A 12,356-nucleotide genomic window follows, 5' to 3' on the forward strand; every position below is an offset into this window, starting at 1 on the left:
AGAAGGCAGCATGGTGAGTGAGCCTGCTCGTGGGGAAACCCACGGGCAGTGCAGTTCATAACACTATAGTATTCACTTGCACCAGGTTGTGCATTTCACTAAGGACTAGATCTAAAGTAGCTGTCTCTCTCATCAGTACTAGGGCCAGCTGCTCTATGAAATAGTCATTTATGGCATCTAGAAACTTAACCTTTCTGGACCAATGATACATTGATCTAATCAATACTGGGGTAATTTAAATTTCCCATTATTTTTGTGTTAAATTTATTTTTCTTTCTAATTTCTGACAGCATGTTACAATCTGTTGCTTCATCTTGGCCAGGTGGATGGTAATATACATCCACTGCTATACTCTTGCCCATCACACATGGAATTTCTATCCATAAGGATTCCACAGTGCATTTTAATTCTTGCAGAACTTTTATTCTGCTTGACTCAATACCATTTTTTAAATATAGTGCCACTTCTCTGCCAGTTTGATCTGCCCTTTCACATCAATATAATTTATACCCTGGTATCACAGTGTCTCATTGATTATCCTTCTTCCATCATGTCTCTGAGATGCCTATGATATCTATATACTCATGTATTGCCATACATTCTAATTCACCAATCTTACTATTCAGACTTCTGGTATTTGCATATAGACATTTTAAAATATGTTTTTTTTAATTTGTATTTGTATTTCCATTGTATTCACAACCTGCTTATTAACAGAAGATGCAGACTGCGTAGAGCAGGGGTCAGAAACCCATGGCTCGCGAGCCAGATATGGCTCTTTTGATGGCTGCATCTGGCTCGCAGACAAATCTAAATCGGTGTGTCGCCACACTTTCCAGTCCCCCGCTGACCCAGCTGCTCCCCGGTCCTCCTCCGCCCGGGCTTAAAATGCTGTCAGCCTGGGCGGAACGCTGCAGAATAGCTGGAGTCGGCGGCACCGGTGTGCTCTCTTCTTCCCGCCCCCCGCCCCCTCCCCCCCCGCGGCCCGGAAGAGGAAGCGGCAGAATAGCTGGAGTTGGCGGCACCGGTGTGCTCTCTTCTTCCCGCCCCCCCCCCGCGGCCCGGAAGAGGAAGTGGTGAGCATCGGGTGCGTGCGCGGGAAGAAGAGACCACGCTAGTGTGGTCAGCATCGGTCCGACGAAAAGAAGACTGTGCAGCCCGGTTCGGAGGAAAATAAAGAAGAGCTTCAACCGCGGCCAATGGGACTCCTCCTCCGCGAGGGCTGAAAATGAAGGAGGTTAGCGTTGGGAGGAGGCTGCTGCTGCCGCGAGTTCCCGGGGTGGGGGTGGGGGAGAGAGAGAGTGAATGAGCGAGCAAGCATGTGTGTGAGTGAGAGATTGCATGTATGTGAATGATTGAGAGCCTGTATATGTGAAAGAGAGTATGTCTGTGATTGAGAGCCTGCCTGTGAGAGAGAGAGCATGAATGTAAGTTTACGATTGGGAACCTGTATGTGTAAGTTTGTGATTGAAAACCTGTTTGTGTGAAAGAGTATGTGTGTATGATTGAGATCCTTTGTGTGTGAGAGAGATCATGTGTATGTATGATTAAAAGCCTGTGTGTATAAGTAAGAGAGAGCATGTGTGTCTGTGTGTGATTGAGAGCTGGTTTAGGTAATGGAGCATGTGAGTATGTGATTGAGAGCCTGTGTGTAAATGAGAGAAAGAGAGGACATGTTTGTAAGCATGTGAATGAGAGTCTGTGTGTGAGAGAAAAAGACAGCATGTATTTATGTGATTGAAAGCCTGTGTGTGTGTGTAAGCGTGAAAAGATAGACAGCATGTGTGTAAATGTGTAATTAAGAGCCTATATAAGTGAGAGAGAAAAAGCATGTGTATATGTGAGTGACTGAGAGCATGTGTGTATAGGTGTGAAATTGAGAGCCAGTGTGAGAGAGAGCGCTGGTATGTGACTGAGAGAGGAGAAAGTTTCAAGCAAACCACCCCTCCTCCTGCTAATTCAGAACAATCTCAGGACACCTGGATATCAAACGTTCCCAGGTATGCAGAGCAAAAACTTTTTTGTATCCTTAATATTTTTCATTACTGGGTCTTTGTGTCTGCTATTTTGAAATATTTTGCTGGTATCTGGAAATGTTTTATATGAGTTTTTAATTATTGGATATTCCACTCATCAGCTGTTTCGAAATATGTTCTTTTTGTTAGTACAGTTTTACTGCTGATGATTTTATATTTCTTGATTTGTTTTATAAGGATGGGTGATGTTTCTTTTTTCCTTTGTTACACTGCATACAGAGACTCTGGCTTGTTGCAGTTTCCAATTCAGTTTTTTCTGCATGCTTCTAGTTATGCTTTTTGGTCTCTTTATTCTATGTTAGGTGAGGGTCAGCACGTGATTCAGGTGAGGTTTTCTGCTGGCGTGTAGTTTCTGTGTAGGACTCTATAGCAGCCTGACTTGGTCCGTTTTCTAATATGAGATGTATTGGTGTCTTAAGGCCTGGTGTAATATTTTCAGAGACTTATTGTACTTTAAAAGTGTGATCTTACATAAAATGCACACATTTACTTGTATTTAGAGAGGTAATACAGGTTGTTTCCTCTAGCACTTCTACAGATTCAGAAGATTCGAGGAACATATCAGTCAATAAAATACAAAACGACAGAAAGGTACCTAATACTTCACCTCAGAATAACTCAATGCACCCTAAAGCAGGTGTCTCACGAGAACCAGATGGTCGTATGACAATGCCCTCTCATACAAAAGAGGCATTTTATCAATTGTCTCAATCTTTAGCAGGTTTTTATGAAACGCTTCAGACATAATTCAAAATGACTAATATTGCTGATGACAGTTCTCCGGAACACAAAGCACAGCTTACTAGAGAACCGTCGGTAGAACCGCCGACATCTCCCAAATTAAATCGACCAGCCTCGCCAACTCATACACAGAATACATCTTTTGATTCTCCTTCAATACAAACATCCCCATCATCATCTACGGGATTCCCGTCGGATCCGCAGGAACAACCTCAGGAACCGTACTCCCCTCCGGAAGACCTTACATACCCAAAATTCCTAGAAAAATTGGGTACCATACTGCATCTAGAGGTCCAAAAAGAAGCAGACCCTAGAGCAGAAACCCTTGGTCTCCTAAAGATTTTTGATACTCCAGGGGAACCAACATCTCTTCCACCACAAGAGCTCCTGCATTCAGTCTTACAGAAGTCCTGGGATGCGCCTTATGCAATTGCATCTGTTTCCAGGAAAACAGACATAAAATTTCGTATGAGAAAAATATCACCGTACACTCTACCACAATTACCTCACGCTTCAATTGTAGTAGAGTAGGCAATGCAAAGATTTAAGAAAACAAAGTCGCATTCCTCATACCCACCAGGGAAAGACAACAAATATTTAGATGAGTTTGGCAGGAAAATATACCATAACTCGATGTTGACTGTCCGAATTATGCACCATCAATTCTACATGATACAATACCTATATGAGTGCATGCAAGCTATGAAGGGTATACTTTCCTCAATGGTGGATCAGATACCTCCGCCTCTTCATGACATGGAAGAGTGTTCTCGACACCTTTTGAGGTCAATCTACGAAGCACATGAAACATCATCCAGGGCATCAGCAACAGCCATTGCAGCCCGCGGACTAGCATGGTTACGTTCAAGTTCGATACGTGAAGACTCGCACGAGAAACTAACAAACCTCCCATGTACAGGAGATAACCTGTTCGGAGAAAGATTCCAGGACACAGTAAGTAAATTGAAGGAAGAAGCTCTAGCAGTACAATTGTTAACATCACATCCTACTTATTCGACCACACGTCGTTATATCGGATCTACTCGTAGGCAATCATATGCCAGGAGACCCTATAGATCTTATCAGTCTTTTCGTACACAACCATACCCTTCCTACCAATGTCCTGCTCCACAACAGAATACCTCAAACCAACGTAGAGGTAAACCACGTAACCAGAGACAGCAGGCACAACAGCCGACTACCGCAGCAAAAGCGACTTCATCTTTTTAGTTACTCAGCCGCCACCACAACATCAAGCTCCACCAGGCAGAATTCGTTCTTGCCTGGAAGCCTGGGAAAGAATACCATCAGATCAATGGGTTTTGGGGATAGTACGTCACGGTTACCAACTCCAATTTGCCACAAAACCCATATTGCCTCATCTTTCCACACTCAAGATTCACAACCCCCATCCACAACTGGGGGAGGAAATTGCTTTGCTTCGCAAACAACAAGCAATTCGACAAATTCACCCACGCTCCAAATCAGCAGCATTTTATTCCCCATACTTCCTCATACCCAAGAAGTCGGGGGGGCCTTCGCCCCATACTAGACCTAAGGGAATTGAACAAATTTCTCACCAAGGAGAAATTCAAAATGGTATCGTTGAAGTCAATTCTTCCTCTCATTCAAACCAACGATTGGATCTGTTCCATTGACCTGAAGGATGCTTACACACACATTCCAATCCATCCATCCTCGTGGCGTTACCTATGCTTTCGCTACGGACATCAACACTACCAGTACAAAGTTCTTCCCTTTGGACTGTCGGCTGCACCCAGAGTGTTCACCAAATGCATGGTAGTGGTGGTGGCTCATCTCAGGAAACAAGGTTCCATATCTGGACGATTGGCTCATAATCGGCCCAACTCCCAACATCTTACTAGATCACCTCCATCGGGATACGCTGTGTACAGGAACTAGGATTAGTGATCAATTTTCAGAAATCACATCTACAACCAACACAACAGTTACAGTTCATAGGTGCATGCCTGGACACTACGTGCAACAGAGCATACCTCCCAGGCGACAGAATATCACACTTCTGTCACCTTCTACATACCTTGAACCATACTCAGAGACCATCAGCGAGACAGGTCTTGGTAGTCCTGGGCCACATGGCGGCGGCGATTTTCACGGTTCCCAACACCAGGCTACACACGAGGTGCCTGCAATGGGGACTAAAACGCCAATGGAAACAACATTCACAACCATTGAAGCAGAAGGTATCGCTGACCGCCGAAATGAAAAAAGATATAACATGGTGGCTCCTAGACTCCACCCTGTCCAAAGGAGCGTTGTTCAGTCCCCCTCCTCACAACGCAGTCCTAACCACAGATGCGTCTCACAAGGGCTGGGGTGTATACCTCGAGATTTACGAAACACAAGGGTTATGGACAATCTCGGAACAGAACCTGCAAATAAATTTACTGGAGCTCAGAGCAATTCGCAATGCATTACGAGTATTCCAAGACCACCTGAAAGGACGCAGGGTCATGATCTACATGGACAACCAAATGGCGATGTTTTACTTCAACAAACAAGGAGGGTCCAGTTCATGGTCCCTTTGCAAGGAGACCCTGATAATTTTCGAACACGCTCACCGAAATTCCATACATCTCCAAGAACTTACCTACCAGGAGTTGCAAGCACAAGAGCGGACAGACTAAGCCGCATCTTTCATCCCCACGAATGGACACTCAATACAGAAATAGCCCAAGACATATTTATGCAGTGGGGGACACCTTCGATAGATCTCTTTGCAACAGAGATCAATGCTCAAGTACCCAAATTCTGCTCGATAAGACCAAGCCAATTCAGGATCGCTCAAGATGCCTTCCTCATTCCGTGGACGACAGGCCTTCTGTACGCCTTTCCTCCCATACCACTCATAACAAGAACAATTCAGAAGTGCATAGCGGACAATGCTCAACTGATACTCATAGCCCCGGCCTGGCCGAGGCAACCATGGTACAGGTTCCTGCTTCGACTATCCATCAGGGATCCAATTCGATTACCGAATCGACAAGATCTTCTCTGCCAAGATCAAGGGACACTTCTACACCCGCTACACTCATCTCTACACTTGTCAGCTTGGAGATTGAAAGGCTCCTTCTGACAGAACAAGGAGTTTCCACTTCAGCACAATTCATTTTCTTAGAATCCAGGAAACTCTCAACCAGGAAAATTATAGCTATAAATGGAAACGTCACTCTGTCTGGTGCACTTCCAAAGGTATACCACCATTGGACTGCTTACCGGAGTTGCTCATTGATTATCTTCATACACTATATGTAGCTGGTCTAGCAACATCATCCATCAGAGTTCACCTCAGCGCCATAGGCGCCTATCATAGACCAGTCAATGATATTGCGGCGCCATTTCTCTTCTGCTTCTCTGCTGCTGCGAACGGGGAAGGCCTGCGCGATCGGCGCCGAGCCCCGCCGGGGGAAGGTCACTGCAAATCTCTCCCCACCCAGCCGGCCTCGACGCCGATAACGCGGCAGACATTGCAGGGAAAAAAGCTTACCAAAATCTAAGCGAATCGCGCCGAAAACGCTGAGCCCCGCCTACTATTTCAGCGCCTCCAATCAGGTACCAGCACTGTGGGGCTTTAAATTTGTCACACTCTTGACGCCGCGCGCCGAGCGTCGCGCGCCGAAGGAGCAAGACAAAGGGGCTTGCCCCTTTGTTTGCCCCTTCGTGCAGCCCCGAGGGAGCCCCGCCCCGCCCCATACCCTCGGAAGAGATTACGTTCTAAATAATCGTACGTAACATTAAAAGATCCTGATCCTAACAAAGATTACTGCCTGGAGCAAAGCCAGCACCCATTATAGCCTCTCCAGCTTCCAGCAGCTACCCAACATCCATCCAGCCTTCAGTCCAACTACTCCAGAAGCCATCCAGCAGTCATCCTCCCCAGCAGCCATCCAGCCTCTCCAGCATACAGCATCCTTCCAGCTTATAAGGTCTCTCACCTACGCTTGTACCACTCATTCAGCATGTAAATTAACAGGCAACCTCCACCTATCACCCAAACAGCAACAGACATCTTTGTCCCAGCACTCAGCAGTTACCAGCATTCCAGCCTTTCAACTTCCAACTCCGCTCTCAACAAACACCCAACTCACAACATTCGTCTCAGAACCTCAAAACATCTTTTCAAGAATCCCTCCCTCACCTCATGCATACATTCAAGCTGCGTCCAACTCTCATCATACATTCCAAGCTGCATCCGGCATACATCATCCAGTTCAACACAGCTACTAAAACTTCATCCAGCACTCCTCAGCCTGACCTTCTACCAACTCCAATCAGCATCCAGCACTCCTCAGCCTGACCTTCTACCAACCTTCTACCAGCAGAGAACCTCATACATCAAAATTCAGCCACATCTATCCTCAATCTCGATCCACCAGATACAGATCCTCTCAATCCACTGCTAGATAGCTCCACCCAATTCCTACTCTATACCTGCGCTAATCACGTCAGCTTCACCTGAGAATCCGTGGAATAGCCAGAGACTTCATCAGATCCTACAGAGGAATTTCACTAATTGATTCTATAAAAGAAAAAGTTTTATTTACATTCACCCAGCTTTTTCTTCTATCTGCATTCTACTTGGATTTGTCCAGTTTTCTTCTAATTTACAACATCCCCAGCTTCTAGTCTCTACAACCAATCTCATGCATACCTATAATATCCCAATCATTCAATACCAAAGGAGAAGCTCCATAATTATCTCCACCCACAATATACAAAAAAGAATTATTCCAATCATGACCTCACCTCTAAATCAACTACTAGGCCTCACACTACTTTCAGTAACCCTTTTCAACGCTCAATCCTTAACAAAAAAAACACACATCCTCAACGATTATCTCCAGGATTCAAATCCAGATATCTGTGCTATTACAGAAACCTGGCTAAAAGATACTGATACTGCTCTAATCAATCAACTTCCTATTCATAGCTATGACTTCTTCTCCTTCTACAGACACAAAAAAAGAGGAGGTGGCCTTCTCTTAGCCACCAAAAAAGAACTCAAACTATCCACTCATACCATCAAGTCTGACTCTAAATTAGAATTGGGACTAGTCAAATCAAAACAACTACAAATTCTACTAGTCTACGCTCCTCCCGGAGTTTTAGAAACGGACCCTTCATCACTCATAGAATCCATAGTGAAACATATCAATTTAGACCTCCCATCTATGATCTTAGGCGACTTCAATCTTCACACTGATGTTATACCTCGCTCCTCAAACTGCGAAGCGCTCCTCACCTCCCTCAGTGCTATGGGATTCACGCAGATCATTAATAGTCCTACGCATAAAGCAGGACACACTCTGGACTTAATTTTCATCAATTCTAATTTCTCCTGCACTTCAGTACCATCTTGCACACCAATCCCCTGGTCAGACCATTTCTTGATAGAATCCTCCTTTTCCATAGCTAAACAGACTCACACCTCTCATCTCCTTTCTACTATTCAATTCAGAAAACCTTGCCCATCGGAAATACTCAGTGATCAGCTGTCTAAGGAACTCACGAATCTAGACCTTTTGAATCCTGACTCAGCCCTAACTTCCTGGCACAAGATCACTGAAACAGTTGCTAACAAATGGTGTCCAACAGTCTCTTAAACAATCAATCCTACAAAAAAAGGGAATCAACCCTGGTTTACCCCTAAACTAAAACAGATGAAACAGGAGCTACGCCACAGAGAAAATATTTGGCGAAAAACACCCAACTCAACTACCTTGTCTAAATACAAAGGCTTTCTACATCATTATAGGACCTCTATTCTACTAACAAAAAGAGAATTTTATGCCAACAAAATTCATCATTTTCAATACGATGCCCAAGCCCTATTTGCATACGTCACTCAAATCACAAAATCAACTCCTCCACCCATCCCTGACGAACAAGCTCTATCTAAGGCTAATGAACTTGCTTTATTCTTTCAACAAAAGATCCTGAATACGCTCGCCCTTCTTCCTCCAAATACTCTACCTCTTACCTCAGACAAGAATCCTCAATCAAGCAAGGGAGCCAAACTTGAAAGCTTCGAATCAATTTCTGTTAAAGAGATTGAATCCCTTCTAAAAAGACAAAACCATCTAGCCATCCTGCAGATAATATTCCTTCAAATCTCCTGCTTCTCATTCCAAATACGATCGCAAAACCTTTAACAAGTATCATAAATTGCTTTTTAACCCAAGGAAGTTACCCTGACAGCCTAAAAACTGCATCACTCAAACCCCTTCTCAAGAAACACAATCTTGACCCTAATGTACCTAACAATTTCAGACCCATCTCTAATTTGCCATTTTTAGCCAAAATAACAGAAAAGCTGGTAAACACCCAGCTTTCAGAATACCTGGAAGATCAAAATATCCTACACCCCTCACAATATGGCTTCCGCAAAGCACGCAGCACAGAAACCCTCCTTATCTCACTTACAGATCATATTATAATGGGTCTTGACAAAGGCTACTCCTTCTTATTAATCCTGTTAGACATCTCTGCGGCGTTTGACACCGTCAACCACTCCATTCTTCTGGATCGCCTAACAGACATTGGTATCTCAGGATCTGCCCATAGTTGGTTCAAATCTTTCCTCCACAATAGATCCTTCAAAGTTAAAATCAACAACAAAGAATCGCCATTAACAAAATCCAATTTAGGAGTTCCACAAGGATCTTCCCTTTCCCCAACCCTTTTTAATATTTACCTCCTACCCCTTTGCCAATTGCTATCTGACCTTAATTTAATTCATTATCTGTATGCAGACGATGTACAGATTCTTATTCCTATTACAGAATCTATTTCAAAAGCACTTTCCCACTGGAATAACTGCCTTATATCTATCACTAACCTCCTCAATAGATTAAATCTGGTCTTTAACTCTTCAAAGACGGAGCTCCTCCTCATCTCAGCAAATGAAGAAAATATTCCCATACCATTCCCTCACAACACATTCATCACTCATAAGCAGGTGAGAGATCTTGGAGTAATTCTCGATAATAGACTAAACCTTAAGAAAATGGTTAATACTACATCCAAAGACTGTTTTTACAGACTCCAGGTTCTGAAACGACTCAAGCCACTTCTTTTTTTCAAAGATTTCAGAACAGTACTCCAGGCGTTGTTATTCTCCAAGATTGACTATTGCAGTGCCCTCCTCCTTGGCCTACCCAAATCGACCATTAAACCGCTTCAGATGATTCAAAATGCTGCAGCGAGATTACTGACCAACACCAGCCGCGGAAATCACATCTCACCCATCCTCAGAAACCTACATTGGCTACCTGTAAATTTCAGAATCCTTTACAAAGCAATTACCCTAATACATAAAACCATCCATCACCAACTCCATCTCAGCCTTGAAATACCCTTCAAACTTCATTCCTCCAATAGGCCAATTAGAGATAATCATAAAGGTACTTTGAACTACCCCCCAACTAAAGCCTCACGCCTTTCCTCGACCAAAGACCGAGCTTTTTCAATAGCAGGTCCATCTATTTGGAACAACATTCCTTCAAGCCTCCGACTAGAACCCTGTCTCATTACATTCAGGAAAAAACTTAAGACGTGGCTATTCCTCCAAGCCTTCGATGATCCTCCAGACAACCCTTAGTCTTCTTTATCCACACTTGGACGTAGAAGATTAAAGTCTGACAACCATTCAAACGAAGAACTCTGGCACTTACTGATTAAAGCATCTTGCTTTAATCCAAATTCCTTTTGGACTATGCTTCTTTAATTATTTTTTGGCATTTAACTTCCTTCCAGCTTTTAAGCTTCCCAAGTTTTTACTCCTTGTTAAATGTAACTTTATCTTATTCTCTTCTCTTGTTAATTACTTTTATTTATTGCTTCTGTTATACCCTTGTTTTATGTAAACCGATCCGATATGGTTTATTTACTATGAAGGTCGGTATAAAAAAGTGTTAAATAAATAAATAAATAAATAAATAAATATTCCTATATCCAATCACCCATTACTGACTCATTTCATGAAGGGGTTAACTCACATTCGTCCTCCGGAATCTAAACCTCCAGTTCCATGGAACCTCAACATAGTCTTGGAACAGCTCATGCTGTTCCCATTTGAACCCATGGACTTGGCACACATTAAATACCTCACATGGAAAGTGGTATTCCTGGTTGCAGTAACATCAGCACGAAGATTTAGTGAGTTTCAGGCCTTGGTCCATTATCCTCCATATTTGCAATTTCATCACCAGAAGGTAGTTCTCCGAACTCACCCATCCTTCCTACCGAAAGTAGTTACTCAATTCCATCTCAATCAGACCATGGAATTACCAACTTTTTATCTAAACCGCACGCAAATGATAGGGAAAAACTACTGCACACACTAGATTGTAAAAGAGCTTTAACACACTACAAAGAAAGGACAAACTCAGACTCCCGTGTTTCTCAACTCTTTGTCTCCTTCGACCCGAAGGCACCTGGATTACCAGTGGCTAAATGCACCATCTCCAGCTGGATAGTTCAGTGCATCAAATTCTGCTATGATAAACAGAATTTACAATTACATTCTACTCCTAAAGCTCACCAAGTCAGAGCAGTAGCAGCCTCCTGGGCACACCTGAAGAATGTACAACCCATAGACATTTGCAAGGCAGCTACATGGTCATTGCTTCATACCTTCACATCTCACTACTGCCTTGACCAACAAGCAGCCACTGATGCGAAGATAGGGCCAGCAATACTGCAATCTCTATCCTCCAGTCCACAGTGACTGCCACACTGTCAAAGATCACGTACAAACACATATAAAGGAATTGATCGGGAGCTTGGGACTCCCATGACAGCATGGCTAATTCAGCCCTTCTATTGACGGGAAAAAGCAAGTTTGCTTACCGTAAACGATGTTTCTGTATATAGCAGGATGAATTAGCCATGCTGACCCACCCTCCTCCCTGACAGTCACCAAGTCTTCGACTACAATGATGCTTAATCATAGACTGAGGAGATTCCGTTACTTTCCTGCGCGGGAACACACACGCAGCCGCAGAGAGCAAAGCTCTGTTCTCTGCTTTGACAAGCTCCGCCTCCCGGACCTGATTGACAGATCCCATGACAGCATGGCTAATTCATCTTGCTATCTACGGAAACATTGTTTACGGTAAGCAAACTTGCTTTTACAGACATTACCTCATAGATCCTGCAGTCTCTTTTTGAATATTCTTTAAATGAAGGTTGCCTGATCTTCATGGGTTGGTTTGGTATATGGCTTATGTATTGTTCAGATCACCAATGTTGAAATGACAGGACAAAGGGGGGAAGGGGAATTTAGTTTGGGAGGGGTTTTGCTAGTTGTTGGCCAAGTGGCCGATGTTGTTTGTGTATGATCTTGAACACACTGAAAGTGCTTGGAGTTGAGCAGATACAACATCTTTAGGCACATCTCTCAAGTGTTACTGTACACTTTGTTTATATTTAAATTAAACAGATTTGAAACAAATATAGCATAAAGTGAAGTTTCAGTATTACTGTGGCTGACTGTATTTTAAACCCTTTTGCTTATATATTTTTAATTATTTTCTT

General features: G+C 43.4%; 1 protein-coding gene across 2 annotated transcripts in view; it reads left to right on the forward strand.

The window, feature by feature from the left end:
* Positions 1-12,356, forward strand: part of FAM221A (family with sequence similarity 221 member A) — a 129,865-nt gene that overhangs the window by 31,502 nt on the left and 86,007 nt on the right. The window lies entirely within an intron of this gene.

Source organism: Rhinatrema bivittatum, chromosome 2, assembly GCF_901001135.1.
Source record: "Rhinatrema bivittatum chromosome 2, aRhiBiv1.1, whole genome shotgun sequence".
Classification (NCBI taxonomy): Eukaryota; Metazoa; Chordata; class Amphibia; order Gymnophiona; family Rhinatrematidae; genus Rhinatrema; species Rhinatrema bivittatum.